We start from the raw sequence: 7,486 nt of genomic DNA, 5'->3' as shown, positions 1-7,486 counted from the left end.
TATCTGTGAAGCCCAATAAAGTGAAGTGCAATAAAATAAGGTAAGCCTATATTTTCCTTGGTGAGGTGTCTTTTTAAGTCTTTTGCCCATTTTGGATACCAGTACTTTATCAGATCTGTGTTATGCAAATATTTTATCCCATTCCATGGCCTATTTGTTAAATAAAATTATAGGACTCTATTGTTTTATTTTCCTTTCTTCTTTATTAGTTTTTTTCTTTTCTTTTTCTTTCTTTCTTTTTTTTTTCCTTTTTCATGTGAAAAAGGTTTAGAGGGAGGCACATCGCACACACAATCATGAACACCCAATCATCACACTTATGAACTACGAAAGGAGAAGGCTACTGTTTTGGACTAAGCTCCTGTGCTAGGCCCCAACAGACCAGACTAAAAATCAAAAGGGAGTCACTCATGCAGTGTTTCCAAGTTACTAAACTAAGTTGTTATCTAACCTTTAAGAAATCAGGAGAGATAACAGTCATTTTCCAAAACAGGCCAGTTTCAATCTTTAATTGGCATGATAATGATGATAAGTTCCCTCTGCTTTAATCTTTACACAGAAAGGGTAGCCAAAAGTAACCTGATGCTAACTCATCCATTATCTTTCTATTATTGTTTTGTTTCCTTGTCTCTGCCTTACAAGGAAAGTAACTTTGCAATGACCAATCTGCTTTCTTCAGCCTTTTCTGTCTATAAAGCCAACCCCCACTGTTCAGCTCATTGGAACACTTACTCTGTTTTGTAGGATGAAGTATTTCCCGATTCTAGAATCACAATGTAAACCAAAAAGTATCTGAGACAAGTCACAATTAATTCAGGAGTTTATTTTGCAAAGGTTAAGGACGTGCCTATGACACACCTCACGAGGTCCTGATGACGTGTGGCCACAGTGGTTGGCTTGCAGCTTGATTTTATACATTTTTAAGGAGACATAAGACATCCATCAATACATGTAAGATGTACATTGGTTCAGTCCAGAAAGGTGTGACAACTGAAAGTGGGGGATCCCAGGTCATATGCAGATTCAAAGATTTTCTGACTGGCAGTTCATTCAGTTACTACTTAAAGATCTGAAATTTAAGCAGGGTGCGGTAGCTCACACCTGTAATCCCAGCACTTTGGGATGCCAAGGTGGGCGGATCACCTGAGGTCAGGAGTTCGAGACCAGCCTGGCCAACATGGTGAAACCCCATCTCTACTAAAAATACAAAAATTAGCCATGTGTGTTGGTGGGTGCCTGTAATCCCAGCTACTCCAGAGTCTGAGGCAGGAGAATTGCTTGAACCCAGGAGGTGGAAGTTGCAGTGAGCCAAGATCACGTCATTGCACTCCAGCCAGGCGACAAGAATGAAACTCAGTCTCAAAAAAAAAAAAAGATCTGGAATTTTTTTTTAAAAGGCATATCTGGGTTATGATAAGGGGTTGTGGAAACCAAGGTTTTATGCAGTTGAAGCCTCCAAGTAGCAGGCTTCAGAGAGAATAGATTGTAAATGTTTCTTATCAGACTTAAAGAGCCTGTTCTGTCAGTCTTAGGGTCTGTGTTGATGTTAATTGTAATGAGGCATATCCAACTCCCCCTTCCCATCATGGCCTGAACTAGTTTTACAGCTTAACTTTGGAATAAGTTTTACAGGTTAACTTTGGCTGAGAGGAGGGGTCCATTCAAATGGTTGGGGGGCTTAGAATTTTATTTTTGGTTTACAGCAATAAAGCCAACTCAGATCATTAAACTACATTTGTTGTAATTTTGTGTTTTGATAGAGAAAAGATCTACTTATTCTTCTAAATTGAATGACTTCTCTATCCTTTTTCCTCCCTGTTTTCTTGGAAAGGTCTTCTCTATTTCTGAAAACTGGAGAAAAGGAAGCCTCTGTATCAAAACTCTCAAGTGTCCTAGGAAGGAAATCAAGCAAAGCAGAGTCCTGAAACAACCTGACAATTCCAGTTCTAAAGAGAATCGATTACTAACAGCTATGGCACTGGGCCCAGAAATAGAAGTGCTCCAGCCTCTGCAAAGCCCAGAATGAAACACATAGGGGCAAAGGGGAAGACTTCCCTGAAAATGACTGATACAAAATCAGATTAATCAGAGAAAACGCATACAAATGTATTTATCATGGTTTTATGGGACATAGGAGGCTTCAGAATGAAAACCCAAAGATACAGGGGAAACTGTTCGTTTTTATGCTTAGGTTCAACAAAGTATGGACAGCTGTGTAGAAATATGATCGAGCAAAAAGGATATGAGCTAATGGTAATAGACTCCGTGGGGAAACCCAGCAAAACATTTTCTTTCAGGTTCTTCTTGGCTTCTGTGTAGGATTCCTGCCTTCTGGGTATGGGCAGGACCCTCTCTGGAATAGAGTTCTTATAACCTACAGTCAAACAAGGTAGATCAGATCATTTCTTTATTTCTTTTCTTTTCTTTTTTTTTTTTTTTTTTTTTTTGAGACAGGATCTTGCTGTGTTGCCCAGGCTGGAGTGCAAAGGCACAAGCACATGGCTCACTGCAACCTCCAATGCCTAGGCTCAAACAATCATTCTGCCTCAGTCTCCTGCCTCAGTCTCCTGCTAATTTTTTTATTTTTATTTATTTAATTTTTTTTTTTTTAGAGCAGAATGTCACTATGTTACCCAGGTTGGACTCGAACTCCTGACTTTGAGCGATCCTCCCACCTTGGCCTCCCAAAGTGCTGGGATTACAGGCATGAGCCCCTGCACCTGGCCGAAATAATTTCTTTATGGCCAGTTTTTATACAAAAAGGCAGGGGAACGGATATTAGAGTAATATGTTTTGGTCTTATGCTGGTTTTGGCGGAAAAGCAGTTCTGTTTTCTATGACCCCCCTTGGGGAAGAGGACTTCTACTTTCCATGGCTGGCCTTAGGGGAAAATGAGGGGCCAGAAACAGGAGGTCAGGAAAAGGTCAGAGAAAAACTTTTGCTTCTGAGGCCTTCGTTTTAAGATACCATTTTCTGAGTCCTAACAAGCATCATATAAGAATATGGAACCTGTAAGCAGATTTTAAATTCTCAGAGAGAAAGAGCTCCAGGCGCAAGGGTGGGTGTAGTACTACTCAGTTGCCCATTTTCTTCATTCACAGGGCCTGAGAAACCTGTGGCTGAGAAGCTGCTGGACCAGCTGGTCCTCATCAGCCCATAAATACTGCATGCAAAAAGGATTAATAAATCAAATCTAAGCGAATTAAGAAGGGATATGACTAGATCTTACAATTTAGTTCATTATTTTCCAAATTGGCTCATCTCTGGACTGTATTAAAGAAATTGTTGGTGTTATCTGACACATCCCAGACTACCAGAAGAGGGAACGTTGCAGCATTAACGACAATCACGTGTGCACATATGCAGGGAAGACTCAGAAAGACCAAGAAAGTACTCGAGGTAATGGAGACCCAAGACATGGTGATTCCAAAAGAGAAGCCTGCAGTCTTGTTCTAAACTGTACAGTCTCACATTTGCCCTGGTTACCCTGTGGAAACAGGACAGACTCGTTGGATAGGTTTTACCCATTTGTTGGCTTTTCACTGTTGCCAAATATAGGTCTCAGGAATTGCGTTTTGTTGCTGGCTTACTCTCGGTGCCTTTTTGAACCACTCTCTATTAGGCACAGTAAAATAGAAGGAAATAGCCCCTATTACATTGTAATGAGTGGCCCCTATAAAATTAGCAATAATCAGCTGGTGGGGCAAAGCCATGAGGACTCATCTAGGGGGCAAATTGCTGCCTGCTATCCCCTACCCACATCATTCAAAATAAAATAAAACCATAAATAAGTAGAAGAGTTCAAAAAAGTCTGATATTTCTTATGACAACTACATCAACGCTTTTGTATTTGTATATAAAATAACGTATCTCTCTCTCTCTTTCTCTCTTGTTTCTCTCTCTCTCTTTCTCTTCCCCCTTTCTCTTTCTTTCTCTCTCTTTCTATCTTTCTCTCTCTCTCTCTCTGTCTCTCTCTCTCTTTCTCTCTCTTTGTCTCCCCTCTTTCTTTCTCTCTCTCTCTCTGCCTCAGCGGCTGGCAACCTCAACATGGGCTTGTAGCTGACTTCAAGGATCCCGGCTGGAAGGTCCCAGCTATATCCTGGGGTCCATTCCATAATTACCTAGAATGACCCAGTGCAGTCAGGTTATTAAAGAATGCTGAAGAAGACCCCTTATTGACAGACGTCAATAATTCTTAACTGTTTTTATCATCTGCCCCCACGATTTCTATCATAAGCTAAATAAATGTACTTTGGTGGCATGATGTTTAGTGTTATGCTAAGGGGGGAAGGGTATCTGAAACTCCTGTGGAGTTTTCTTTCCCTGTTACTAGATACTCCTTCCAGGTAGCTGATGAATGAATCTGTTAAAACAGAACATTTGTTTCTATGAACAATAAATACTACTGAATTGTCACATGTGCTGACTTCTTTGCCATTTAACCAAGAAAATGTGAAATTGCTTAAAGATAAATTTTTAGAAACTTTCAGGATTGGAAAATATTAATTTTCTTTTCTTCTTTTTCTTTTTTCTTTTCTTTTTTTTTTTTTTTTTTTTTTTTTTTTTTGAGACAGAGTCTCACTCTGTCGCCCAGGCTGGAGTACAGTAGCACAATCTCAGCTCACTGCAACCTCTGCTTTCCAGGTTCAAGTGATTCTCCTGCCTCAGCCTACTGAATAGCTGGGATTACAGGCACCCACCACCATGCCCGGCTAATTTTTGTGTTTTTAATAGAGACAGGGTTTCGCCATGTTGGTCAGGCTGATCTCCAACTCCTGACCTCAGGTGATACACCCACCTCGGCCTCCCAAAGTGCTGGCATTACAGGCGGGAAATGCTAATTTTCTACCGGGCCTCAAGATTGTAATTTTTTTTTTTCTGTGAAAATTTAACCTTTAAATGGCTTTTCAGGCTAATCTGACTTTGCTTTGTTTTCTCCTTCCTTCTGTTATCCTGTTTACAATTCTCCCAGCATGTAATGACAATCTTCTGCCATGGGAGTCATGAGCCAGCTAGCACGTCAGGCCTCTCAGCCACCCAGCAAAGTGGGGCTCTCTCTTACTGCTGAGAACACAAATGTAAAACGCAGTTTCTATTTGCACAGGAGTGAGTTACTCAAAGAAGCGGGATAGAGTCGGTTCAGAAATAATCCTCTAGCAAGACAGGCAGGTTGGTTCAAGTACTGCTCTGAGACTTCTGCCTAAGGCATCTGTTTCAGGCAATCAGCACAATTTATCTGATTAGATTTAGAATGCAAGGTAACTTCTACCATCACAAATGGTCAATTTCAGATCTCTCACCTCAAGGAAAACCCCTTAAGGTTGCTGTCCATAAGGTTATAGAATATTTCTGTGAGAGTCCCATTAACATTGTTGAAAAAGGGAGTGATTCTACCCAAAGCTGTGGGTGACATAATCAGGCTAAGCCTACGATGACGAATCTCATTCTCATTTTCACCAGTTTGCTCACTAAAATTCTGATTGCTGGCACAAAGTAATTACGTAGTGGAGGAGCTATTTATTACAGCTGACATTCTAATCAAGCAGCAGCAGGGGGCTAATCGACCAGTGTTATTGGATAAAGAATTACAAGTGGAAACAAAATTATAAATAAATGTCACACGACACTCACAGAACTTGAATATACTAAAATTGATGACTGGGACCAGGTGATGCAATTAATTTTGATATAATGCCCAATACAGAGTGGCACTTATATGTCTAAATGCTGCATCTCCGTGTGCTATGCCCAAAACAGAAAAACAGGGCTATAGAAGGACTCAGAGCCTGAGGCACCAGACCCTTGTGCCTAACACATATCTCTTAGTCAGTATCTCCCAAATCTTCTGGAATGCACCTGAAGGACGCAAAAATGTAAACCACACTTAGAGGATAAAAGTGTTCTTTTTCATGCTGAGGAAGTGAAGAGTTGCTAAACAAATGCAAATTTCACCCTAAATGCCTGGACCAGCTGGCAAAGGTGATCATTTGGGCATTCATTCAAAGAAAATGTTTAGTGCTTCTAGAGGAAAGGTAACATTTCAAAATAACCACCGCCCCCACCACAACGAAGCCATCAAAATACAGTTTATGTATAAAATGTTGACTCTTTTAATATGGATTTATGTTTTCACAAGTATTCAGTAGCTGTTCAAGTATAGCTGTAAAATTACTTCAACGGCCTTTTTTGCTGTCCCTTTTAAACCCCATCAAAGCAACTGAAACTCTGTATTTAATTTTTAAAAAGCATTCTAAAATGTCCAGGTTCTTAAACCCCAAAGGAAAACACAGCAAAGCTAAGTCCTTCACAGGCAGTAACAGAAATGATCTCATTACGCACCATTGTCCAAACACAGCCGCTCTTCAAACAGACCAGGCAGGGAAAGATCAAATGGAGGTGCTGGTTTCTATTTTATCTCTACCTAAAGGTTTTTCTCTTAAGCTGAAACTGAAGCTTATGCTTTTTACAGAGCTCAGTTGTTTTAAAAGGGAAAAAAAAAAACACCTCAAAGAAATTACTTTAGAAGATAAAAATTATGGTTTAAATAATGTTAACACCATTGATCATAATTTGAAATACAAAATCAGCAATACAAAAAGACCCTTTAAATGTTCCCCCCTCATCTTGGTTTCCTGGCTCCACAAGAACTCTGTTCACAGCAGTTGTTTTAGGGGAAAACAAACCTCTGTGCCACTTAACCCATTAGGAGGTAGTTAGTAATTTGTGTGCTTGATTCCATTCAATGAATACTTTGTAAGTCTACTAAGTGCTTGGGACAGATCAGTGGAAAAAAACAAAAGAATCACTGCCCTTGTGGAGCTGGAATTCCAATGGGAGAAGGCAAATAGTAAACATTACAAAAAGTAAACTATATAGTATGTTTGAATTGTTGGAGCTCAGAAAACAATAGCCCAAAGCAAAACCGCCATTGCAAAACTGTAACTGAGACAGTGAAAGAGATCTGACCTAACTAACTCCATCTGGCGTGCTCCAACCTGTCCTTATTCATTCCTGACCATAGGCCAAACTAACTTTGGGGGGAAATTAGTTTATACTTTTTTTTTTAATATTTTTTTTTGAGACAGAGTCTCACTCTGTCACCCAGGCTGGAGTAGAGTGGTGCGATCTCAGCTCATTGTAACCTCTGCCTCCAGGGTTCAAGCAATTCTCCTGCCTCAGCCTCCCAAGTAGCTGGGATTACAGGCGTGCACCACCACGCTTGGCTAACTTTTGTATTTTTGGTAGAGATGGGATTTCACTATGTTGGCCAGGCTTGTTGCAAACTCCTGACCTCAAGTGATGCCCCTGCCTTGGCCTCCCAAAGTGCTGGGATTACAGGCATGAGTCACCACGCCCAGCAGGAAATTAGTTTATACTTTAAAACAAAGATGATAACCCTTTCCCAAAACAAACCCCCTTCTTGCCTGGGGACTGACTTGCCTTGGTAGGACTAACAAATTAGCCAAAAGATTAGAAATTATGGTTT

General features: G+C 40.4%; 1 pseudogene; it reads right to left on the bottom strand.

Annotated features, from left to right (window-relative positions):
- Positions 1-250: 250 nt before the first annotated feature.
- Positions 251-336, bottom strand: LOC114677922 (small nucleolar RNA U13; annotated as a pseudogene).
- Between the last annotated feature and the right edge of the window lie 7,150 nt (positions 337-7,486).

Source organism: Macaca mulatta, chromosome 4, assembly GCF_049350105.2.
Source record: "Macaca mulatta isolate MMU2019108-1 chromosome 4, T2T-MMU8v2.0, whole genome shotgun sequence".
NCBI lineage: Eukaryota > Metazoa > Chordata > Mammalia > Primates > Cercopithecidae > Macaca > Macaca mulatta.
This window is presented reverse-complemented; position numbering and strand designations above follow the sequence as displayed.